The sequence below is a fragment of the Nyctereutes procyonoides genome, unplaced genomic scaffold, assembly GCF_905146905.1.
Source record: "Nyctereutes procyonoides isolate TBG_1078 unplaced genomic scaffold, NYPRO_anot_genome, whole genome shotgun sequence".
Classification (NCBI taxonomy): Eukaryota; Metazoa; Chordata; class Mammalia; order Carnivora; family Canidae; genus Nyctereutes; species Nyctereutes procyonoides.
In genome coordinates this window covers 33,573,805-33,600,793 of record NW_026575042.1, presented here as the reverse complement: position 1 = coordinate 33,600,793, position 26,989 = coordinate 33,573,805, and the positions used below count along the sequence as shown (strand labels likewise).

General features: G+C 38.8%; 1 protein-coding gene across 1 annotated transcript in view; it reads left to right on the top strand.

The window, feature by feature from the left end:
* The first annotated feature begins 549 nt into the window (after positions 1 to 549).
* STAG1 (stromal antigen 1) overlaps positions 550 to 26,989 on the top strand; it is a 397,763-nt gene continuing 371,323 nt past the window's right edge. The window contains exon 1 of the mRNA XM_055321295.1: positions 550 to 756. The gene's annotated coding sequence lies outside the window, so the exon portion shown is untranslated. The remainder of the gene's footprint in view (positions 757 to 26,989) is intronic.

Genomic DNA, 26,989 nt, shown 5'->3' with positions numbered 1-26,989 from the left:
CTCGGAGGCCCTCTTTACACCCCGGAGGGGCGGGAGAAGGCTTTGGCTCCTCCACACCCTCCCGTTTCCGCAGAACGCGTCCAGGACCGGGGAGGGAGCCGCGCGAAGTCAGGCGGGGCCGCAGGGAAGCACCAGTCTCCAGACCCGGGGAGGGGCCTCGGTGAAGGCGCCGGGGGCGGGTCTCCCTCCAGGTCTCGGAAAAGCTCCGAAAATGGCGGGCAGCTACTCGGCTCGAGGGGCGCGCAGGCGCCACCGTGGCCGTCCTTCCGCCAGCCTCGGGCGGCCCAAGCCCCAGCCACACGCCCTCACCGAGAGGCATCCGCCGATGGCGATTGGCTGAGCCGGGCGCCCGCGCCGTGCGGGGGCGGAGCCTCCACGCAGCAGCCACGTTTCCCGCCCCGCTGGTGCGCGTGCGTGCAATCCCCACAGGAAAGCGTTTGCGCGCGTCCCCGCCGCGGCCCCCAGCTCGCGCCTCAGCTCCCTCCCCTTTCCGGGCAGGCCCGTCCCGTCAGCTAGGCAGTAAGCGTCGCGGCCAGCAGAGGGCGGTCCGGACCCAAGTCTGCAGCGGCGCCATTGGCGTGTGGAAAATGCCACCAGATGGCGGGTTAGGATTGCAGCTCCGTTGAAGGCGCGGCCCCCGCTCCCGAACCCCCGGCGACCACCCCGTAACAACCCCCCCACATCGGGAATAACACACCGGAGACTTTTGGGGGGAAACTAGGTCGACGGCCGGCGGCGCCCGGATGGGCAGCTGAGGTGAGTGCGGGCGGCGGCGACGGCGGCGGGGGGCGGGAAAGGGGGAATGCGGCGGCAGCGGCGCGGGGGCTGGAAGCGCGGATCCAAGATGGAGGCCGGGCGAGAGCGAGAGAGCGAGGGAGCGCGAGCGAGGAGCGGGCGGGCGGGCGGGCCGGGCGCGGGCCCCGCGCGGGGGAGGGAGGCCGCGCGGGCCTGTGCGGGGCGCGGCAGCCGCTGGCCGACCGGGCGGCCGGGGGGGCGCCTGTGGGCGCGGCGGGCACCTCTGAGCCCTCGATCCTCCCCACCCCTCCCGCGGGCCCGAAAATTGTGCCCCCGCCCGCTCGGGCACTACAGCGCCGGGCGCGGAAGCCTTTGTGGCGCGCTCGGGCCCGCCGCCAAGCCCGCCCTCCGCCCTCCGTCCGCCCCCCCCCCCCCCGCCCGGACTCTCGGGACTCGCCCGCGCCCGGCGGGGCCGGGCCGAGGCGGGCTGGTGCGAAAGCCGCCCGCCGCCCGCCGCCCTGCGTTTCTGCGGTGTTTTAGCGGCGTCGTCGTCACATGACAACGAGCTCGCCTCAGCGGAGGGGCCTGGGGGTCGCTCAGCGTGGCGGCCGGCCGAGACGTCTTCTTGGCGGGGTGGGGCAGGGGGCTGGAGCCTGGGGGAGAAGGGGCGTCGAAGCCGGGCTTTCCCGCTATCTGCCCTCCCCGCCCCCGACGGAGGCCTCCCGGCGAAACGTGTTCAGGCCGGAGCACTGCCCCGCTAGTTTGCCAATTCCCCGGGAGAAGAGGCCAATAAAAGTTGTTTTCCCTCCTTTCTCGGGGTGGGGGCGGGGTGAAGAGCTGGGAAACCGGAGCGCCTGGAGTTGGTCCTGGGCCTCGATTGGAGGGTCCGAGCTGGGTGTTTCTTGTGTGCTGTAGGGACTTAAAAAATGTTCAGGTCTTTAAGATTGTCACGTCACCCTTTCTACCCACATTTGAAATGTTTTCGATTCTCTTCACATTGCGGAGAATCGTGCCCGGGGCGTATAAATCAGGGGATGGTTTTGGAAGCTTAGACCCAAAACAATGCTGTTTGTAATGTGACGATAGCAAATTATTTGCTGTTAAGTTCGTGTTAAGAGGATGAATATTTCTCGTGGTCGTGACTCGAAAGGACCCTATTTTTCATCTTCTTAGGAAAATAAAGTGTGAAAGTACTTGAATTGGCATAGGGAAAGTTCTGTTATTTGTGATTTATGTGGGGTTTGAGTAGGACTCTACCTTTTAGTTTTCCGTGTGTTTAAGAAAATGGCAAATTTTGTTGGTAAATATACCTAGGGAAATATACACAACAAGGAAAATAAAAACGATTTATTGTATGATACATTGTACTGTATTTTCATATTTATAGTGTTGATTTCAGATTTAAAATTGCAGAAGGGGGGGGAGAATATTGAAGGATCCGGAAGGATTGTCTACTTTTGGTTTTTGTGAACACTTGAAACACAAATTGCTTTCTAAATAAAGTTCTGGAAAACCTACAGGTGTTTTGCTGAATTTTTTATTTACATTTTTCAAAATGTGTTTTAAGTTTATTCAGGTGGTTTATCAGTGGACATTTTTACAACCAAACTACTTTTGAGTGGAAATTTCTCAGTATCCACTTCGGTTTTGATGTTCTGACAAAGCTAGGAGATACTGAAATAGATGTGAAATGTGGGAAGTTACGTTACTGGGATTCCATCCTTTGAAGACAGTAATACAATTACTGTTGATTTGAATGGCTCTTTTAAAGCCTTAAGGGGGGCTGTGGTGTAGGGGCAAAAACCCTGGACTGAAATTACTTTGAACATTTCCTAGATTTGTCATCTTTGGAATGTCACATTTTGAACCTCATTTTTTTCTCATCACTAAAATGAAGGTAATAAATTATGTGGTAGTTATTTAACAAGATGTGTATGAAAAAGTACTTTTTAATAGTTAAAACTTTAAAAATTTTTTGCAGTTTTAGCCTTTAATCCTTCCATTCTGTATCTGTTTATCTTCATAATCAGTGCTGTGAGGAGATCTGATGCACCTTGAAGAAGAAGATAAATCTTTTTGTAGCCTGGGACCAGGGGTTCAAGAGCACCTGGCTCTACGGATCCTAAACAGACTAGGTCCAGCCACTTGCTACTGACAGAAATCCAAAGGCACAGGCAAAAGGTGGTGAAACAGGAAAGGAGAAGCTTATTTCAGTAAGGCCAGTGCTGGGAGAACTCTCTCCCCCAAAATGCTCAAAATACTTCTAGGTTTGTGTAAGGAAAATGTGGATCAGAGATGGGTGGGGTACGTGAAAGTGGGCGGTGAAGGTCAGGTCATTGTCTTAGGGTCAGTCACATGGGGTCTTCCTGGCTCAGGGCAGTCCTTATTGCTTGCGGGTGTAGTTTTCGGTTCCCATCAGGGGATGCTTTGCCAGTAAGTAGGGTGTTTTGCCTGAGTTAAGAGATGAGCCAGAAAGAGGAGTTTATTCCATAAGAAAGTACACACTGAGGTCAAAATGGAGGTACCTGAAGTTGTGTTTTCTTTTCCCATTTTTTTCTTTGCTGGTTAGTCCTAGAGTGAGGGAGTGTATTCATTTTCTTTTGATGTATAGCAAAGCACAACAAATTTAGGAGCTTAAACAACATCTAGTAATTGAAGGTTTCTGCAGGTGAGAGATCTGGACACTTTGTAGCTAGACTCTGTACAGCATCTCACCTATCTCATCAGGATGTCAGCTATAGCTATAGTTTTTATCTGAGGTTCAGGGTGTTCTTCCAAACTCAGTACTTGTTGGCATAGTTAATTTCCTTGTGGAAATTGGACTTAACACCCTTGTGTTTGTAAGTCCCGCTTGCTAGCTTTTTGCTAGCTTACAGTCTACATAAGCAGTTCATATATGACTGTTGCTTTTATTCAGACAAGCAGGACCCAGTCCCCTTGACTTCCTTTGTGACCTCTAGATTCTCCTTTAAGACCCCTTTTTAAAGCTTATCCAGTTTGGTCAGACACACCCAGGATAATTTCCTTTTGGGACACTCCACTGATTAGGGACCTTAAATACATATACAAAATCTATCTGCCATACAACAACCACTGGAGTGATGATATCTTATTATATTGACAGGTCTTCCCACAGTCAAAGGGAGGAGAATTTATAGGGTGTGGGTCATTGAGGGTTCTTAGATTTTTGCTTACCATTGGGAAAGAAGTATTTTTATGTTTGCCTCCTTAGAATCTGAACATAGGAGAGCCCAGAGGGAGACCAGTAACGCACTTGACAAGTTTACTCATATTTTTTTGTCTTTAAACCTTTTCCTTTCCCACATTTCCTGGTACCTCACTTTAAGTGCCTCTCTCTATAAAAATGTTATATTGTGTTTAGAGGGAATTAAAAGTAAAAACTAAAAATAAAACTTTAATAAGGAAGGCAATAGGAGATTATGTAATTATCATTATTCCTTAATACCTATTGTTTTACCTATTTTAGAGATGAGATTGAGTCTCATAAGAGATTTTAATGCTTAAGATCACACTCCTATTAAGTGACAGATTCAAACTCATTACACCAGGCAATTGCTGTGGTGTGATTAGTCTGTAGTTTGTGAGGAAGAAATTCTTAGGAAAAAGAATAGTTCTTTGGAAGGGTCAGAGGAGGGATATTATTGGTGGAGCAAAAAAGGTAGCAGAAGTTGGGTCATGGTGTGTGGGATGGTTTGAAAAAAGATTTTCAAGAGGAGGCAATTAGTTTTAGTTAAGGATATCAAACTTTAAAGAATATAACTAAGGGGTTAAAATTGTGAGGAGTACACAATTTCTTAATAGAAAGGGGGTATAGTAGGGGCTTGGTCAGTCATTGTTAGCTGAATAAACATAAGTCTTTAGAATTAAGATGTCTCCAGCTACCTTGAGACTCTTTAGGGAAAAGTAGGAAGCAGAGACCTAAAAGAATGCTCCTGCAAAGCTCTAGAATGAGATGAATTTTAAGATAGGAATTAGGATAATGTTTCTGGAGAAGGAGGGGTCAGTTTTCAATAGTTAAGAGGATAGGCTCCTACTTCCTATCTTAGTGCTGAGAGAAACCTTGTTTTATTGACAAATGTGATTGTTTTGAAGTGAGCTTTAAGTACGTCATAGACCAGTTGGTTTTATAGATCTTTTCTCCATGTAATCCATCCCTTAACTGCTTCCCTCAGGTTTTTTTCCTCCCCTCCCTTTAAAAAATTTTATTCATGAGAGACAGAGAGGCAGAGACATAGGCAGAGAGAGAAGCGTGCTCCTTGTCCAGAGCCCAATGCGGAACTCGATCCCAGGACCCCTGGATCATGACCTGAGCCCAAGGCAGACACTCAACTACTGAGCCACCCAGGCGTCCCACCTCCCCCTCTTCTAATTCTGTTTTTCCAGTTAGTGCTTGAAGGACACCTCAGGTCCTACTTTCTTTATAAAATACAATCCTTTGTGTTATGGGCCTGAATGGTGCACTAGTAACTTGCCCAAATGTCTCTATAGAGTTTTGCCATAATGAAACAGCTATAATAATGGCTTTTAAGTTGCTAGAGCTCACAGTTAAAAACATTTTACGCTGTGATCCGGTATAAACACATATAAAATGGAAATAAAAGTTAAATGTTATTTCATTTAACTTTTATGTAGTGCTCTCTATTTTCTAATTTTTTTTCTAATTTTGTTTTTTAAATTAAGAATGTCAGTTGCAGGGATCCCTGGGTGGCGCAGCGGTTTGGCGCCTGCCTTTGGCCCAGGGTGCGATCCTGGAGACCTGGGATCGAATCCCACGTCAGGTTCCCGGTGCATGGAGCCTGCTTCTCCCTCTGCCTATGTCTCTGCCTCTCTCTCTCATTCTGTGTGACTATCATAAATTAAAAAAAAAAAAAAAAAGAATGTCAGTTGCAGCTCACCTAAGTGTACCATGACTCAGAGTTAAAAAAAAAAAAAAGCAGTGAGTTAAATCTTGGTAATCAGAATAGTACAAAGTAAAACTCTAAGAAGAAACTTTCATGTTATCAAATTGGTGAACATTAAGCATTCTGATAATATCAAGTGTTGGTGAGAGTGTAGAGAAAGTATACTCCCTCTTGGCAGGAGTATAAATTGACATGGTCATTTTGCAGAAAAATTTGTTTTATCTACTTAGTCGAAGATAACATGTGAATAAAAATGTTCGTAATAATCTTGCTTGCAGTGGCCAAAATTTAGAAACAAGATGTTTATCAGTGATAGAATGGATAAATAAATGGTGATTTTCAAAAGTTAAAATAGCCTTGATTCCTAGGTTAATTTCACTTAGTCACAGAGTATTTTCCTTTTTTTATTTAATGTTAGGGATTTGGGGATATTCATGAGGGATATTGCTTTGTAGTTTTCTTTGGTTGCAATGTTGTTGTCAGGTTTCAGTATAATGATAATGATGGCCTCATAAAATAGGTTGGGAGGCGCTCCTTTATTTACTGAAAGAATTTTAGCTTTGATACTAATTTTTAATTGAATGTCTATTAGAATTCACCAGTGATACCATCTAGACTTGGAATTTTCTTTGTGGGAAGGTTTTTGGTAACATTCACATTCAATTTTGTTAGTAGACACACGGCTATATTTTGTTTCATCTTGTCCATTTTGGTAAGTTGTATTTTTAAAGACATTTATTTACCTCATTTCATTTATTGATATAAATGATTTACAAGATTCCCTTGATATCCTATTTATTTATTTGTTTGTTTATTTAAAAGGTTTTATTTATTCATGAGAAACAGAGAGAGAGAGAGAGAGAGAGAGAGAAGGGAGAGAGAGGCAGAGATACAATGGCAGAGGGAGAAGCAGGCTCCGGGCTGGGAGCCCGATGCAGGACTCAATCCCAGGTCTCCAGGATCATGCCCTAAGCCAAAGGCAGATGCTCAACCGCTGAGCCACCCAGGCATCCCACCTTAATATCCTTTTAATGTCTGTGGGATCTATAGTGCTATCTCCTCTTTAATATCTGGTGGTGTTAGTATGTCCCTTCTTTTTTTCTTGACCAGTATCATTCTTGGGTTACCAATATTATCTTTTCAAGTAATAGTATTTTTCTCGATCTGTTTTCTCTATCATTTGTTCTTTTCCTTATAATTTTCTTTCCTTCCACATACTTTTTTTTTTTTCTAGCTTCTTTAAAGTGGAATCTTAGGTCATAAATTTTAGATACTTTTTGTTTTCTAATTTAAGCATTAAAAACTATCACTCTTGGCACACCTGGGTGGCTCAGGGGTTGAGTGTCTTCCTAAGGCTCAGGGCGGGATCCTGGGGTCCCAGGATCAAGTCCTGTATCCAGCTTCCTGCTTGGAGCCTGCTTCTCTTTCTGCCTATGTCTCTGCCTCTCTCTGTCTCTGTGTCTCTCATGAATAAATAAATAAAATCTTAAAAAAAAAAAAACAAACCACTGTCATTCTCCTTATAAGCACTGTTGTATTCCACAAATTTTGATATGTTGTTTTTTTGTTATTCAACTTCAAATAATTTCTCATTTGCTTTGTAATTTCTTTGACATGTGTACTACTTAAAAGTGTGTTTAATTTTCAATATTTGGGATGATTTTAGATATCATTATTGATTTCTAACTTCATTTTGAGGTCAGAGAATATACCCAAATATATACCAAAAATAAATATGATTTTAATCCCTTTAAATTTATTGAAACTTGTTTTATCACTGCATTTTATGGACTGTTTTATGGACTTTTCACAGTTGAAAAGAATGTATTGTGCAGTTGTTGGGTGTAGTATTCTGTAAATAACAGATTAAGGTGTTTTGGTAGCATTTTCAAATCATTTGTACATTTGCTTTTTTTGTTTGTTTTTTTAAGGGGGATGTAGTTACATCAGTTGCTGAAAGGTTAAAATATCCAACTGTGATTTCAGTCATAGTTGCCTTTTTCATGCAACTGTCTGTTTCTCTTTTAATTCTGTCAATTTTTGTCTCATTTTTGAGCTCTATTAAGCATATGAAATATGTAATACGATTTGATCTTTTTGTCATTATGATATATTTTTCTTTATCTCTGGTAATAACTTTGTTTTCGGGTCTATTTATGTGATATTAATATAACCACTTCAACTTTCTTGAGCTTACTGTTTCTATAGTATGTCTTTTTTTAAACTGATTTACTTAAAAACTCTTTGTGTTTCATGTGTACCTCTTAAAGGCAGCATATAGTTGTTTTGCTTTTTCCTGGTAATATGGAAGTGGAATCTTTCCTTCATTTATAATAAACCATGATTATGTGCTAATGCCTGTCATGAGTGGTTAAAAGGCCTGAGATTTTACAGTACTCAAAGGCTAAAAAGTTAACCTGCCACAGTTTAGTGGATGCTGGTAGGTGTCATGAGGCTCCTGTTGTGCAGGGAGCCTGCTGTAGGGCTTGATCCTAGGACCCTGGGATCTTGACCTGAGCCAAAGCAGACGCTTAACCAATTGAGCCACCCAGGAGACCCATTTTATAATTCTTTAAACTGTTAACTAGATTTTATGTGTTCTGCCTAATTGACATACCTCACAAAGAGAAAACAGAAAGCAAATAAACACTAAGTTGTAGGATCGCTTCAGCCAACGTTTATCACTCTGTGTATTTTCATTTGTCGCAGATGTATTTATTGCTGCATTTATTTTTGTCATAAGATCTGGTGAGTGGTGGTAGTCACATGGCACAATATCTTGTGTCGTGTTGTAGACTAATTGTCCCAAGGCTGTACAGCTAATAAATGACAGAGCCAGGATTTAAACCCAGACTAATTTTCAGAACCTGGACTCTAAATTTTGTAAAAGGCTATTTTTTTCTTCTTGGCCTCATTTCTGCATGTTGGAATCTTTTGCATTTTCAAGATTATTTTATGGAGACTTACTCTTCTTTCCTGTTCCATCATATAATGGTTCTGTGGTTTTGGGTAGAATATTTAATTTCTGCAGGCCTCAGTTGTCTCATCTCTGTGATGGGAATCCAGTTAAGATTTTTTTCAATCAGTATTTTTGAGTGCCTACTGCATGACGAATATTGAGTATATAAAGATCGTAAATACATAGGTTTTACCCTTAAGCTCCTGTTCTTTTGGGAGACATTGAAACCCAAAACTCCAAAGCAACAAGACAAACTAATGGGAATACATGAAATACTGTGGAGGGGGTTAGATTAAAGATACTTTGGAAGGGTAATGTGCAAAATTAAGGCCTTCTCCCTGTCAGTTCATCCCAAATTACAGACACACTATGTGTTGAAAGTGATAAAAATCAGAAGAGTTTTTCAGCAGAGTCCCTTTATTTTTTTAATTAAAGTAGTTAAATATTATCTGTACTGTTTTTACCTCTAGCAAAATTTCTCTTCATAGTTGTTGAATTGATTTAAGGGTCTAGGTAGAGATTTGAGACACCATTGCCTATCTTTTCAATCTTAGGCAGACAAAGTGTGCTGTATACATAGCCGAGCATGAACATGACCTGGTTGTGTCTTTTGAGGAAATGATTCCTTCTTTATTTTAAAGCTCTGTTGACCATGACTGAATCAGGTTATTATTTTTCCTGTCTCATTTACAGCACTGAGAGAGAGAGAGAGAGAGGCTTCTTATGTTTTCTAGTAGAGATAGTAAAAGGTAGCAAATGTATAGAAATTTTTAGGACCTAACACAGTATATAAAAGCTAAAAATATCTTAAATTGTGTTCTGCTTTATTGTTAGAGCTTAAATTATATTTTGGGAAGAAAATCCCTTACTGTGTATCTTGCATTGTTAGAGATAGTGAAAAAGTTAATTTACTTGTGAAGGAAGCACTGTCACATGCTAAATGGCTAAGAAAGCCATTGTCCGAGAGAGTTCTTGGCACTGGAGCCACACTGCCTGTGTTAAATTCTAATGCAGCCCCTTCATAGGTGAATTCTTGAACTTCTCTTCCTCTCAGTTTTCTCATCTCCAAAATGGGAATAAAAGCCTAACTTCTGTCTGGGGTGCCATAGAAATTAAAAAGTTAGCTTTTAACTATTAGATTGTAGTACATGGTTCGTAAATTCTAAGGACATTAATCTTATATTTAAGAGGCAAATAAAAGTATAATACAGTTAAATGATGAAATTACTTTCTGGAAGCAAAGCATTTTAATTATTTGGTTCTTATCAGCACGTAGAACTAGCAGTAGATTAAAACTTTAGTAGTGAGAGTGGTCAGAGGATGAGATAATCTGGTTAATTGAGATGAGGGTTGTAGCTAGAGTTTTCTGCTTATTGTTAAACATATTTCGAAAAGTGGGCTCTTTTTTTTCTTTCTTAAGAATGTTGCTGCATCTTGGAAAGGTGCTTTCTGGGTAACTGAGAAATCTTGATGTCTGTATCAGGATAATTAATTAATTAATTATTTTAAGATTTTTTTTTTATTTATTCATGACAGAAAGAGAGAGAGAGAGAAGCAGGCTTCGTGCAGGGAGCCTGATGTGGGACTCGATCCCGGGTCTCCAGGATCACACCTGGGCTGAAGGCGGCGCTAAACCTCTGGGCCACTGGGACTGCCCAGGGTAATTATTTATAAATATTAATTTTGCACATATAATTTTGCATACAGAGACTAGGAATGCATTTTACCAAGAGCAGAACATATGTTTAAAGCTACCTCTCTAAGTTTCTAGACAAAATAAGATGATAGATGACTACTTTTTCATCTCATAAAAGTGGAATACAGAGTACAAAACTCTGGTTAATCTATGTTTTTCAGTTACGGATAATTAATATTTTATTTTTTATTTCTATTTTTGAAGTAGGCTCCACGCCTAGCATAACACTGAGCACTTATGACCCTGAGATCAAGAACTGAGCTGAATTGAGTCAGACGCTTAACTGAGTAACCCAGGCACCCTTATTTAGTATTTTATTTTATAAATGTAAAGGAGGCATGATGTAGGAGAGAGAGAAGACTAGTGAATGATTAGAGACCTCGATCCCAGGACTCCAGGAAGAGTCCTGAGTTTTAATTACAGCTTTACCACTCATTAGCCATGTGTCTTTTTAAAATTTATTTATTCATGACAGAGAGAGAGAGAGAGGCAGAGACACAGGCAGAGGGAGAGGGAGAGAAGCAGGCTCCATGCAGGGAGCCCGACATGGTACTCCATCCTGGGTCTCCAGGATCACACCCTGGGCCGAAGGCGGCGCCAAACCGCTGGGCCACTGGGGCTGCCCTAGCCATGTGTCTTTGAATCATTACTTCTCTGGACCTCAGTTTCTTCATTGTAAAATTAGTGTCTTGGACCTAGTTTCCAGAATTCCTGTTAATTTCTTAGTGCCTGCTAAAATAATCAGGAAATCACCTCTGAATCAGATAATGCAGAGGTTTTGATTTCAAAGTCTTTAATTTTGAAAAACCCAGGTGTATCTTTAGCAGGCTCCTTTTGCCTTCTGATCTCCCATTGGTTGTTAGAAAAATTTGTTTTCTCCCGATAAGTTAGTTAATGTTAATACTTAAGATAGTTTTTGGTGCCAGCTTTTGGTGTATGTTTGCTTCTTTATTTGTTGAGAAAGAAGTATGGATTAGCAAGTGTTTTCATATAATTTTATTCATTGTGAGTCATTTATACATTTATTGAAATCTATGGTGAGCCATACACTGTAGGGTCTAAAGTTATTAAAACACAGTTTTTGTTGTTCTTTGTACAGAGAAAGCAACTTAGGACTCCAAACTTAGGTGATGTCTTCTCTAAAAGTCCTTTCCTAAAAGCTTTATTGTTCCTTCTCTCCTCTCCCTCCTTCCTCATATCCAGGGTTGGTCTGAGTGCTCTTCCCTTGTGTTTTAGTAGTAATGCTGTCCCAGGGCTATCATGGAATTGGTGGTTGTGGAATTGGTGCTCTACATAAAGGTACCTGGCCAAGGGGGTAGGTTGTGGCTGAAATCCAGGTTTTATTCTGCTTGATAGACTTCGGGTTTGCTCTTTTCACCTTTTCTAATTCACCTGTCCAAAGGAGGCCTTTTTCCCTAATTCTTACAAAAGAGTCTGTGTATGCTGCCATTAGTGTACCATTAAGAACAGTCTATAGTTTTGATGTTTTTTCCTAGCCAAGTTAAATAGTAGGTAATAAGTGCCTTGAAGTGGTTTAAGTGGGCAAATGCTTCCTAAAGGTGAGTAATAATTCACCTTCACAGAAAGTGAAAGCCAAGCAAGAATGGGATGGTGGAGATAGGGAACACCATCTTAGGTGAATATAGAGGAATTGGGTTGTGATCTAGTGTTGCCCAGTGGCTTCTCAAAGTGTGGTCCATGCACCAGCAGTGTCAGTTTGTTAAGAAATGCATGTTCTTGGACTTCTCCCCAGTCTAACTGAATTAAATTTTGCAGAGTCCAACAATTTTTAACAGGTTATTCTGGTGTTTCTGATGCAGGCTGGAGGAAGTTTAAGAGGTACTACTTACTATATAGCCCACTTGTTGAGGAAGCATTAGTTAGGGCATTGATTACCTATGGAGGAGTGATTAAAATGTAGAGCTGTAAGTAGCATTCCTAGTGTGCTAACTAAAGAGTTTGAACTTTGTCCTTAGGCCAGTAGCTGCACATTAGAATCACCTGGGAGCTTTAAAAATATACCAGTGGCTAGGATCTACCCCAGATCAGCTGACACCAAATCTCTGAGTTTCTGGTGCATCCTAAGGGTGGCGAACTATGTAATTGTCAGACTTTGGTTACTGGTTGTAACAGTATATATGTTTATAGAGAAGGTGTCAAATACTACAAGTAGCATAAAGTAATTAGATAGCACAGCAGTCTCATGTTGGTATTATTCCCATTTCACAGATGAGGTAGAGAGGTTAAGTACCATTTCTCAATATTACTTAGCTAGGAAGTGGTAAGTTTGAGTCCAGAGTTTTGTGACTCTAATCTCTTAAAGCAAATCTTTTTTTATTTTTTATTTTTTTAAAGATTTACTTATTTCAGAAAGAGGGGAGAATGAGCAGGAGGGGCAGAGAGAGAGAAAGAATCCCAAGTAGACTCTGCACTGAGTATGGAGCCAGTTGTGGGGCTTGATCCCATGAATCTGACCCTGAGATCATGATCTGAGCAGAGACCCAGAGTTGGAGGCCCAACTAACTGTGCTACTATGCATGCCCAGAGCAAATCTTATTTTTGAAACCAGGGTTCATGAACTTAGATTGGAAAATATCACATCTGTATCTTCACTAACCTATAAGTGAGATTTGGCATTTTATTTGATTTTGTATGTGGGCAGCAAATCACAGTTGTACTAGCAATACCTGTGATTTTTTTACCAATAGAAATCAGAAATATTTTCATATTAAATTATAGATGTCACAGATGTCCCAAAATACCATTTATCGTAATATGTACTTTAAAATCAGGCTAATTGTTAGACGCAACTTTAGATCTTTTGTTTACTGTGTTAGAGAAACATATGTTACTATATTACAAGTTTGCTTTTTAAATTTGTTAATAGTTAACTAATACAATTAATAGTTAATTTCTAAGCATGTTACCATTTTCTGAGAGAGTTTAGTGGATAGCTTGATATATAGGGTGAATAGGGAATGGAAAAATTCATTTGTTTGGTTATTTCAGAAAGATATCCTTAGAGATATTCTTTTCTTCTCCACTCTTTGACTTGTTAAATAGGACTGAAACTCAAGGGGATCCCTGGGTGGCGCAGCGGTTTGGCGCCTGCCTTTGGCCCAGGGCACGATCCTGGAGACCCGGGATCGAGTCCCGCGTCGGGCTCCCGGTGCATGGAGCCTGCTTCTCCCTCTCCCTCTGCCTGTGTCTCTGCCTCTCTCTCTATGTGTGACTCTCATAAATAAATAAATAAAATTAAAAAAAATAAAATTAAAAAAAAAAAGGACTGAAACTCAAGTTCTTCATTACACATCAAAGTTAATAGATTAAAAAATGCTTTGGGCCTAGAGTGTTTTTTTTTTCCCAAGCACTTCTTAAAAATATATATATAGAAGAAAATGATATGCATTATCTCACCAGGCATTCTGACTATCCTGTGGTCTGATACAGTATTGTTCATAGAACTTTCTGCAATGATGTGTATGTTTTGTGTATTGCTGTTTAGTATGATAGTTATTAACAAAAGTGATGTAAAGAAGCAAAGTAGTATAGTAGTAGCTAACAGCAATATAATAATATAAATAATAATAGCTAGCAGGTTTTTTTTTTATTTATCAGATACTGTTCTAAGCATTTTAATATGTAGCTTTTACGGTAACCCTGTGAAGTGGGTACTATTGTTAAGTCTCAACTTGTAGATGAGGAAACAGGCACAGAGAAGTTAAGTGATTTTTCAAAGATCACATAGCTGGTAATTAGCAGAAATAAGATTTATACCTGGCAGCTTGGCTTCATGTCCCCTTTGTGAGTCACTCCTTTATCTCTTTCTTCAAACCCCCAGATGTGTATACGGAATATTGTCAGAGACAGAGGGAATGTAAGATAAGTCATTTTGTTCTAATTATTAACTAAACATTGTGTAGTACTTTATAGTCTTTGTCCTTTGTTATTATTTGAGTCTAATTATGAATTCAGTTTACTGTTTTATTTTCCGTAAGTAGATTTGTGTTAGATACAGTAGGTATTTTTAGTAATGAACATTGATATTATTAAACAGCAATTTGGATCCCCCCCCACCTAGGTTAATTTTTAAAGCCATTTCATAATCATTTCATAAATCATTTCAAAAATGATTATTAATATGTTTTTTTTTTTTTTTTTTTTTTTTTTTTTTTTGCTTACTGACACTAATTGCAATGTACTTCCGAGGTCATTTTATGATGAATTGGTTTTGGTTAATGGATATTTGGCTTCCCCTAGTCAACATGTATGAATACCTTAACATATGTTACACCCAGTATGTTATGTTTATGGAGATCCAGGAGGGGGAAGGTATCTTTTAGGGACAGAGTTCTATTCTTAGCCATTTTCAGAGCAAGGTGATGGTAGAGTGAGATTAAAAGGGACAAGAGAAATGGCTTTTTTTGTGGCACCTGACTGGATCAGTCAGTAGAACATGTGACCCTTGATTTCAGGGTTGTGAGTTCAAGCCCGACATTTGGCATGGAGCCTACTTAAAACAACAAAACGAAGTAGCATTTTTGATTTATATGCTATAGGCATTGTGCTTGGTGCTTTATAAACATAGCCATCATTTATTGAATGCAGGCTATTTATCACACCTTTCCAGGCTTCAGGTTCATTATATCTGATATTTAATCTGTACACACCCTTCAGATAATATGATGTTGGTAAAGATTTTTTACATATGAAGGCTTTGTTAGGCTCTTCTCCCTTCCATTCTCCTCCCCTCCACTTCAAGGGGGGAAATGATGGTAAATACAGATGGGGAATGAGATGGGAGTGGTGCTGACGTTATCATTGATGCCAACTCGTCTGGTTCATAAGGTTTTCCACTTAAAAGTTTATTCATTTCGTTTTGGCTAGATACTGGAAATACAACAGACAAGGTATTTGTCCTCACGTGAGAGACCGTCAATAATCTGGTAAACATAATCATATACTGATTATGCTGTATTGATACATATACTAATAAATGGTATAAAGGGAATATATGTTACAATGATGGGTAATAATGGGATACATACATTTATACAGTCAGGAAAGGCATTTTCAAGGATATGAAATTTAAGCTGAGACATATGCAGAATCTGGGCAAGAATGATCCAGGCAGAAGGAAGAGCATAAGCAAAATCTTTGCAGCAGAAATGGCTGTGGTGTTTTAGGAAGTGAGAGGAGATCATAGTGACTAGAAGGAACATAACGCAGAAAGGGTGTTAGTGGCATCACATGAGTCTAGAGAGGTAGGCCAGAGTCCAGATTACGTAGGGTGTATTTAGGTAAGGGTTCTAATGAGATTTTATAAGTAAGGTGAGAAACCATTGGAGAGTTTTCAGCAGAGGAACATTTTAAAAAACCTCCCCTTAGTTCAGTGGTTCTCAACAGATATTTTGTTTCCCAGAGGATGTTTGGCAATGTCTGCACACAGTTCTGGTTGTCACAACAGGGGTTGATGGTATATGCTATTGGCATTAGTGGGTAGAGGCCAGGGATGCTGCTCAACCTTTTTCAGTGCACAAGATGGCCCCTTATACCAAGGAATTATTACCTCATAATGTTAACAGTGCCAAGGTTGAGAACTTATGCCCCACTCCTGTGTGAATATTATTAGATTGCAGTGGGGGCGGAATGGAGGAGGGGATGGTTAGATTATATTGGTGTCCAGGTGACAGGTAATAGTGCTTTGGACTATGGTTATAATAGGGGTTATAGAGATGTGTTCTGATTCCATACGTGTTGTGGAGGTAAAGTAGGCATTGAGGGAAAGGGATGAGTCAAAAATGATTTCCAAGTTTCTGACTTTAATAATTGAGTGAATGGTGGTGCTCTTCTAAGATAGAGAAGACTGGAGGGAAGACCAAGAATGAAGGGTTCTGATTTTTAAAATCTTACTTCACAGAACCAGTAATAGAAGACACAATACTATTTTACATACAGTGAGAAGGAAACATATGCCATAATGCCTGTACAGCCTATAATTGGTCATGCCAGCCACACATTGCTTTGACATTTTTTTATTGTCAGAGATTTGACAGTTTCTTCTGCCTTCATTGCACTGCTTGGCGTGTGATAGCTTGTCCTTTGGTATATATTATGCAATAAAATATAATCAAGTTCATCTACTTGTGGCTGTTCTCATATCCCATAATTCACTTCATTGTTGGTTTGCAAGAAAACTTGGGATTATTACTAACAATAATGAATATTTGATTTGATAATCTCTGTTTTTGTACCTTTGTGCATAGTAGCTAACTGTTCATTTCAATGCCAAGTTGTAGAATATTTTAAAAGACATTTTAAAGGTATTTGAAGTCAACATACATGAAACTAACTGCATATAAGTCAGTTGACATGGTGAATATCTATGACTGAATTCATGGTTAAACAATGACAGCTATGTTTCCTTACTGTTTGTCCAGCACAGTTATAAATTCTATTGATTGTGAGATTATCTTTACTTCAGAAATGTTAAAATGGCTCAGTGGTTAAGCATCTGCCTTAGGCTTAGGGCGTGATCCTGGAGTCCCGGGATTGAGTCCCACATCAGGCTTCTTGCATGGAGCCTGCTTCTCCCTCTGCCTATGTCTATGCCTCTCTCTCTCTCTCTCTCTCTCTCTCTCTCTCTCTCTGTCTCTCAAGAATAAATAAATAAAATCTTAAAAAAAGTTAAAATAAGGCAAAAAAGGTACAGTAGAATGTAGAATATAAAATGTAGAATGAATGAAATACACTAGATGGTGTGAAACTTCTTATACCAGTCCATTTTACATATGGTATGGGTAGAAATGGCTGAATAGCATTACTGATGATAGTAGTGTTAATAGTGTGAATGGTTTTTGTGTTTTAAAAGCTTACCTTTTAAGGAAATCACTGGAGGTGAAAATTTGCATTTGAAATGAACTGTTCAGTGTTAGAATTTGTTGAATGGGTAAAGAGGGCAATAAGTAAAGTTCTTAGGCAATATTGTATAAGCTAAGTGATGAAATTAAAGCAATGGAATTGTGTACATGTGTGTTTTGAGGATGTATGCCAGTACTTGCAGCACAATTAGTACACAATAAAGTTGTAGGCGGCAAATGCATCTTAATTTTGGCCAGAGAACCTAACTGCCATTTTTTTTCACACTATGTTGTACATTCTAGTTTAATTTACATAGCTTTGAAAAACCAGTTTGCTAGTAGTTTTGCTGCGTTATGTTAAAGGGATAACCATCACCTAAAACAAACATACTAAAGTTTTATTAACCAAAGCCAAGTATAAATGGTACATACATGCACGTGTGGGTATAATTTCTTTGATGTATAAAATCCAAATCTCTTACCACTACTACCCTTCATCAGAAACATAGCTGTGGCATTTTAGTCCAAGCCATAGCCAGACATCGCAGAAACATCAGGTACTTCTGTCAGGACTGATGGAGATTTATTTTTTCTAATTTATTAATTTCCCCACATAATTTTTTTTTTTTAGATTACTTTTTCAGAGGAAAATAATCCATTAGTTAAGTTGCAAATACCCTTCTATGACTTTGTTTTACTTGTTTGGCATATAATTAAGTACTACTTGGACTGTGAGAAATTATGATAATTCAGGTGTAGCTTTCTTTACTCTTCTTGTCTTCAGGGAAGGGGACATGCTTTTTTGTGCTTCATAGCAGCAGAGCACAGTGCTGGGCAAACTAATAGACATTCAATAAATAGTACTTAGATTCAACCAAATTGAGCAATTTAATTTAGATTTCTACCAAAGACTCTGCTTGATTGTTATACTTTATATCTTTTGCTTAAAAAAATTTTTTTTGAAGATTTTAGTTTTTATTTGAGAGACAGCACAAGTAGAAGGAGTAGAGGGAGAGGGACAAGCAGATCCCTTGCCAAGTGGGGAGCCTGCCTGGTGTTGTAGGGAGCTTTATCTGAGGATGCTGAAATCATGACGTGAGCTGAGAAGTCACATGTTTAACTGAGACACTCAGGTGCCCCACTTTAAACCTTTTAATTAGAGATTATTACATTATAGTTTCAGATATGCTAGTATCATTCTTCCTGAGATTTTTTCTTATCTTCCAGCCATCTTTTATCTGTCTACTTCATTCATTCATTGTAAGCTGTTACTGACCAGTTTCATTCTAAGTTCAAGTTAGACAGAACTTGGAAATAGAAAAATAATTATTTCGGGGGTAGCTTTAGTTGGTTAAGTTTCTGCCTTTGGCTCAGTTTATGATTGCAGGGTCTTGGGGTGGAGCCTTGTGTCATGCTCCCTGCTTGGCAGGGAGTCTGCTTTTCCCTCTCCCTCTGCCCTTTCCCACCCTCGCATCTCTCTACCCCCCACACCTCAAATAAGTAAAATCTTAAAAAAGTAAATAACTCTTGTCATATGACCACTTTAAGCAGACACACACACTTGCACAAATTCTTGTCGATTAAAGGGTGTTATGTTGACGTATGGGATGACTGGTTTGGTTACAAGCAGGGTTTTGGTAAAGATTCACTATTTCACTAAGAAACTTGGAAGCTTCCTTTTGTTGATTAGAAGTATTGGATTTACATAGAAATGTTAAGGAACATACAGATTTGCAATTATAATACTTTAAACATTTGAACTTTTTTCCATTTGGAACCTTTTTAATTCTCTCAAAAAGGGAAATCTGAATTGTTAGGAGCATTTCATTTTCTAAATAATAAGAAATAGTACTTGGCTATGAAAGACTTCTTCATGAATTTTTGCATATGTTGCTGAACTTTTTAAAAATTTTTAAATGATTTATTTATTTTAAAGAGAGAGAGTGCATGCACACAAATGGGGAGAGGGGAGAGATGGGCAGAGGGAGAGAATCTTAAGTAGACCCCCACCCCCACCCCCACCCCTGCTGACGTCAGAGCCCAAGGCTGGAGTGGTGGTGGTGGGGGGTTGATCTCAAGATCCTGAGATCATGACCTGAGCTGAAATCACAAATAGGATGCTTAACTGACTGAGCCATCCAGGTACCCCTTGAATTTTTTTTTTTCTAACGTAGACATTGATAGTTTCTTTTCAGTATTCTAGAGTCTTTTAGTCCTTTGGTAGTTTTTGTCCCCCTTCTGCCTTATTTTTCTTATCTAGCCTGCAGCTTTATCTAACTTTTGAAATATGTTTAGATGCTTTGCACTTTTCTCTGTTTATTGCATTTGTCTAATAGTCAGCCATAGGTCAGTTAATATTTCTTAAATTTATGTACCTGGTTCTGAGCTACTAAGCATATCTGGAGAAAATCACAGCTTTGCAGACTGGTGCCACTAATATTCATGCTCTTCAATCTTTTTTTTTTTAATTTTATTTATTTATTTGTGAGACACACACACACACACACACACAGATAGGCAGAGACACAGGCAGAGGGAGAAGCAGGATCCATGCAGGGAGCCCGATGTGGGACTCGATCCCAGGTCTCCTGGATCACACCCTGGACTGAAGGCGGCGCTAAACCACTGAGCCACCCAGGCTGCCCATGCTCTTCAATCTTAATTGGATCCTCAGCATTACCCAATAATCCTTTTTTATTCCTAGTTCTTTCTCATGTCTCACAGCAGTTATTAACAATTTTTTACTCTTATAGCACCCTTACTTCATTTCTCTCTTTCTTAGTAGATGACTGTATCTATTCATTGAGAAACTTGGACTTAATTATTATTTTAGTTCTGGAAGATGTTGAGATAATTGAAATGAGGCTAGGTAGAGATTACCTTGACATTTGCTGTGCCCATTCCATGGAAGCATACAGCAAACCAAGATACAAATTTTAGGATAAAATTTGGAATGTGTATCTTTGGGGTAATTTAGTTGATTCTATTGTGGGCTAATTTTAGTAAAAAATCACCTTTTTCAATTATGGTTACATTCTTAGAGTAGATTTATGTTTTGAAATTTAAGATTAAAGGAAGTTCTGTGTGTAAAAGGTTCCAAATAAATGTATCATTCTAACTTAAAATTGCAGTAGAACATATTAATGCATAAAGTACACTGCTTATAAGCTTGATGAATTTTTACCCTTGTAATCTCCTAGATCAAGATATAAACCATTTTTCAACACTCCAGAAGGTTTTCTATATTTCTCCTCAGTTATCTCTTCCCCATCCCTCACACCTGTTCCAACTTTTTTAGCTACCAGTTAAGTTTGTACTTTAGCTGCTTTGGCCTTAACATGATTCTTGTGAGATTCGTCCATATTGTGGCATGTATCAGCAATTCTTTTTTTTGTCCCTATGTAGTATTCTGTGTGAATATACCAAAATGAATTACTTTATCCTTTTGTGCATGGATATTTGGGCTATTTTCCTTTGTTGGCTATTGTGATAAAGCGGTTGTGAACATTCTTGTTCAGGTTTCTTGGTGAACATAAACCCTCATTTCTTTTGGATAATTATACTTAGAGTGGAATGCTGAATCATAGTATACTTTCTAATACCACTTTTATAGTGGAACCAAACAGCAGCGTCACTCCTGCCTTTCTATAAGCAGTGTCATTCCTTTTAATAAAGATTTTTTTTAAATTTTTATTTATTTATGATAGTCACACACACACACACACACACAGAGAGAGAGAGAGAGAGAGAGAGGCAGAGACACAGGCAGAGGGAGAAGCAGGCTCCATGCACCGGGAGCCCGATGTGGGATTCGATCCCGGGTCTCCAGGATCACGCCCTGGGCCAAAGGCAGGCGCCAAACCACTGCGCCACCCAGGGATCCCTCCTTTTAATAAAGAATACAAAAAGAGCATTAAGTAGATTTTGTAGCCAGATTCTAAAAGAAGGCACTTACTTGTTTTCATTTATTTATGAAATTAAAATTCTTCATTTGGTTCTAAATTAAACTACTTTTTTTTGTTAGTACTTCCTTTAGTATTGCTTATAAATCTTTTATTCCTTTATTCAAATTTGAATATTTTTCTCTGTTATGGTCTGTTCTGATCCTTGTAAAATTATCTTTCTTGTTTATTAGAGGATTTCTCTGACTACTCATAAGACCAGAAAATAATCATTGGTTTTTCTGGCAGAAATGTTGGCCTTCTTGGTTTTATTGGATTGGCCTTTTAGAGACTTGCAGTGAATACAGTATAAGAACTGTTGGATTCAGAGACTAAAGACCTGAATTTTAATCCAGGTCAGTGTGTTTATTAGTATCATGTCCTTTTGTAAATTACTTTTACCTCATTTCCTTACTTGTATTGGGAATAAACATGTATGTCCTGGTCATTTCAGAGGATGTTGGCTAGTAAAGAGCTAATGTAACAGTGCTCTGCTCTATAGAGTATGAAATGTGAATATAAGCAGCTGTGTTTTGGGGGGGGGACATTTTGTACATTGCAGATTTCTCAACAGCATTCATCCAGTTTATAAAACAAAATATAAGTTGCAGTTTTCAGAGGCATGTAGCAGGGCAGTAGAGTATCTCTAGGGAAGGCTGACTGCCTGATGAGTCATTCTAAGTGTGGCAGGTATTGTTGAACTATGTACAAGACTCTGGTTCTCAGAATTGATATGTTCAGAAGTTCGATTTATTATTTACATCTAGAAGTGATGTAGGTTTCAGCTGATTTCAAGTCCAAAGAATAAACCATACATTATTATATAACACATTATATCACAGGGTATCACATTGTTGATACACATTGATGTAATAAATGTAATTTTCTAGTGAAATAGTCCACCTGTGCTCACCTATCACTGCCTTCTCTTGTAGGAAGACCTGTATCAGATGCAGATTATAATCTGAAGATTGACCACCAAACCTGGAATGAACCCAAAGCTAGTTGGATCATTTTAGTTGTCAGTGTTATTGAGCTGTGATAGCCTGACAAATCTGTCTGCACTACAGCAGATCTGGGTCAGTACACTCTATCGAGGGACAGTGTTGGAGACAAACTGCCAAATTTAATTTGTTTAGACACTCTTCACTATTCAGTTAATTCGGTTTCAGCTTTCATAAAGTCATGGATAAGATCTGGGTCCTGCTTCCCAAGCCACCGTGTTTGGATTTTGTGTATTTACTTTCTTCATTCTACAGATGATTTATTTTATGTTTAATTCTTCCTAATTCTTACCATAATTTTATCTCAGTTTTAAAGGAACCTTTTTCTGTGTGTCTATATATTGCTTCACTAGTGGATTTGAATGTATTCTTGCAAAATTGGTAAGATATATGTTGCTTCTAGTGTACCCTTACTTCTGGATGTAGGGAGAATATGGATTTTGTAGTAAAGCCTGGATTTCAGTATTGGCTATGCCATCTATTTAGCTGAGCCTTTGGTCAAGTTATTTAAGGTCCATCTATTCACCTATCATCCCAGAGGCTCTGTAGTCCTCCTCCTCTTCATCGCCTCTTTCGCCTTCTCCATCACAGTTATGTAGTTTACACAACATGAAGTACTCTCATTTTTAAGTGTATAGTTTAGGGAATTTTAGTTAATTTGCAAAACTATCACCACAATTGACTTTTATAATATACCCATCACCCTGAAAAGAAATTGCACCATTTGCAGCCACTTTCCTGCTAAGGTATTTTTTGTATCTATAAGTTTGCCTTCTTGGGACATTTCATGTAAATGGAACCATACCATATGTGGTCTTTTGTGTTTGGCTTCTTTTATTTCACAGTGTTTTTAGGGATGAGCATGTTAGGGGCACCTCAGTGGCTCAGTTGGTTAAGCGTCTGCCATTGGCTCAGGTTATGATCTCTGGGTCCTGGAATCCAGCCCTGAATCAGGCTTCCTACTCAGTGGGGAGTCTGCCCCTCTCCCTCTACCCCTCCCCCCATTCACGCACGTGCTTGTGGGCTCTCTCTCAAAATCTTTGAAAAAAAGTTACAGCATGTTTCAGGACTTTACTTTTTATTGCTGAAGAGTATTCCATTTATCCATTCACGAATTGACAGACATTTGAGTTTCCACTTTTTGGCTGTTGGCAATAATGTTGCTATGACCATTTGTGTACCAGTCTTCGTTCAGACATATTTCATTTCTCTTCCCTTCCTACCTAGGAGTGGAAGGAATTCCTGGATCATATAGTAAATTTATGTTTGGCGTTTAAAAAATTGCCAAACTGTTTTTAAAATGGTTATATCACTTTACATTTCTGCTTACCAGTGAATGAGGGTTTCAGATTTCCTATTCTTTTTGTCAGAATATTTAGGTTGTCTATTTGATTAGATTTTAGTATCATACATGATGGTAACTGCTATTAGCGAATAAGAATATGCATCATATGATTTTACAGCTAGGAAAAAAAACTCCCTAAAATTCTACTTGTATCAAATGCAAGAATATAATGCTGAATATTTAAAAACCTAGATTTTCTACTAGGTGAATGTGTTTACTTGAAAAATCTCAATACAGAAAAAAAGATTAATACAGAAAGACAAAGGACTCTGTAGAACGGTGGTCAGAATTTACCAGTTTATTAAAAACGGGTTTTTAAAAAACAACTTTCAATTATAGAAAACGTAAAACATGGAGATGATGATAAAAAAGTTTAGTGGATCCTCACTCCTCATCCAGCTTCAGAATTGTTCTCATGTCCAGTCTTGTTTCATCTATACCCATATCAGCAACCCACTCCCCCATATTATTTTGAAGCAAATCCTAGATATCTTAATCATGGCCGTTGTCATACCTAAAGCTATTAGTAATTCTTTACTAATAAGAATGTATTACTTCTGAAGAGTGAAATGGAGAACGAAAATTTAAGTATTTCTATCTTTATCTAGAAATAGAAATACTTAAAAATAGATTTTCAGTCTCAGGAATTAGAGTGTTTTGATATAAATATGTGTTAGTTTTTTGCATTTTTTAAAGAAAATCTCTTCCTTTTTTAGGGGATTTTTAGGTTGTATATCTTCCTCTTCTCCAGGGGAAAAAAATCATGAAGTTCTGAGGAACGGTGTGTTATTATGTATTATATATAATATCATTTGGTCCACTTACATGAGAATAAATATCTTTGGAGCATGGGGTAAGGTTGGAAGGAGTGTGTCACTTTTTTATTTTTATTTTTTTAAAGTAGACTTTATGATGGGCATGGGGGGTTGAATTCACTACCTGCTGACCCTGAGATCAAGTTGTATGCTCTACTGACTGAGCCAGCCAGGGACCTTGGAATTTGCGACTAATAGAAATTCACTTTATTGCTACTTTATGGAAATTGTTTTTATCACTTATATTCAAAATTCAGTTGCCTTAAAAAATTAAATTCTTAAGTGTTACTTTCTATAACATGATTCCTGATTTGGATTATATATCTGCTGGATACTCTTCAAATCCATGGATTGTCTTTTTGTTTGCTTGTTTGTTTTTTGAAAACACTACAGTTTTGCTCTTACTGATAGGTAGAATTGATTTCTTGTTAGTACTAAAGTGACCATAACATCAAAGTCAGTGGTACCTATTTATGGTAAATGTGGGTTTTCATTTTAGTTCCACTACTGACCGACCTGTATGGCCTACTCTGCGTTTTTGAGCCTCACTTTACTTGTGATATGGAGATATTATAATATCTGTTTATTCACTCATGATTATCCGAAGGATAAAATGAAAAGTTAACTAAGTGCATGTGGATTGTTTTTTGGATGTAGGTGTTGGGGCAGAGTTAACAATACTATGTGACTTTATGCTCCATATATTTACAAAACATAGAGAAGTGGAGAGACAGAGTGCAACTATGTATTAGGTGTCCGTTATGTACAATTGTGAAAAGCCATTTAAACAAATTCCCATTTAATCCATAGGACAACGCTGGAAGGGATATATTATCTTCTTTCAAACCAAGGCTTAGAAATGTGAAATAATTTGCAGAAGTTGTATGTTCTTTTCTCACTTTATATATGAGGAAACTAAGGCTTGGAAAGGTGTAATGATTTGGAGAAAGTCTTACAACTAGTAAGTGTCAGAATTTGAGCTCATGGCAGCTTTAATTTGAAGTTTTATGTTGTTTTCTACTAGGGACAGTTGTATATAAGGGAGAGAAAGAACAGATGTTTTTACTCTGTTTCTTCCTTAAGCACTGAAAGCTACTTTGGCCAGTTAGCTAATTAGAAGATAGTTGTAATATAGCCGTATTTGTGGGTTTGGTCAGTAATTTAGATTAAAAAGATTTATTCATGAAAGACACAGAGAGGCAGAGACATAGGCAGAGGGAGCAGCAAGGTCCCCACGAGGATCCCACTCTGGGACTCAACCTCAGGACCCCAGGATCACATCTTGAGTGGAAGGCAGCTGCTCATCCACTGAGCCACTCAGGCATCCCATGGACAGTAATGTATTTAGGCTTTATAGAAGAGTAGAACTTGTTTGAGTCATGTTTTGTTATCTACATGGCTAAATTGGGTTTGTAGGATAAGCATCATAGAAGCACATGGTCAAAGTTATAGGTCATAGCAGTATTTTCAGAACTTCAGTTATTCAGGTACAGATGTCCTCAATTTTGCAATATGTATTTACTACTATTGCTGTTGTTTACCTAGTGCCTTTTTAAGTTGCTGTTTTTCCCAAGTTCATTTCAAAAAGAAACTAGAGTATGTAGTGTAGTGAGTGGGAAACTAATGTCACTTGCCATAAATAGAAAGTAACTGTTAAAATCAATAAACGGCTATAACATTAAAAACTTGGTTAGCGTAGCACCTGAAACTGTTTTACTTAGTCATCAGTGGTTTGCATTATCACTCTTTGGAAATCTCACATTTGAAAGATTTAACTTAAAGTTAAAATCCTTAAAGGATTTTTTATAATTTTCCAAGATAAAACAAACTGATAAAGATTGATCAAAGGAAGTTACAGGCATTCATACTGTAGCAGATCCTCCTGCATTGTTCAAGAAAGAATTCTGAGACACTATATGGTGTAAGTTTATTTGAGTAGCATGGGGACAGGACCCATGGTCAGAAAGGGAGTATTAGATCATAAATGTTTCTTCGATTTTCTACTGGTAAAACTAATTTAGCATGATTTCTCTGGTTCTTATCATTCAGTTTGGTATTAACCGTCATTGAGATACACGGGCAGTCATGAGATGCTTTTAAGGATGTAGCAACCGACATACATTTGATCCTTATTGAAACTTGCAGGCTATAGGTCGGCCTTCTGGGCTAAAGGTGAACATTTCTCTACTACCTTCCCTCGTCACTGCTAAACAAGAGGAAGACTAGAGCAGAAACCGTTTGTGACTAGACCAAAAGTGACCACTTTAAGTGATGGAAACCGTTATAAGTGATTCATGTCAACTTATATATACCTTTCATATATCTTTTAGCAATAGTAATTGAAATGTCTGGTAGACTTTCACATTTATATGCCTTTTGAGAAGAAATAATTTTAATTGTGAAATAAAGCACATAAAGTGTATCAAACATAAATGTACTATTTAAATAATTATAAAATAAACACTGTGAAATTCTACTTTGGTTAAGGACCGGAACATTGTCAGCAATGAAGAAACTCCTCCCCCTGCATGCCTATTGGCATTAAAGCTCCATCCCTCTCCTCTAAATGAACCATTAGCTTGACTTTATGGTTATAATTTTCTTATTTTGAAAAACTATTTCTACCTCTGAAGTGTGTATCTCTAAATATTATAGTTCAGCTTTGTCTTTATTAGAATTTTTTGTAGACGAACTACCTTCTATTTTTTGTGT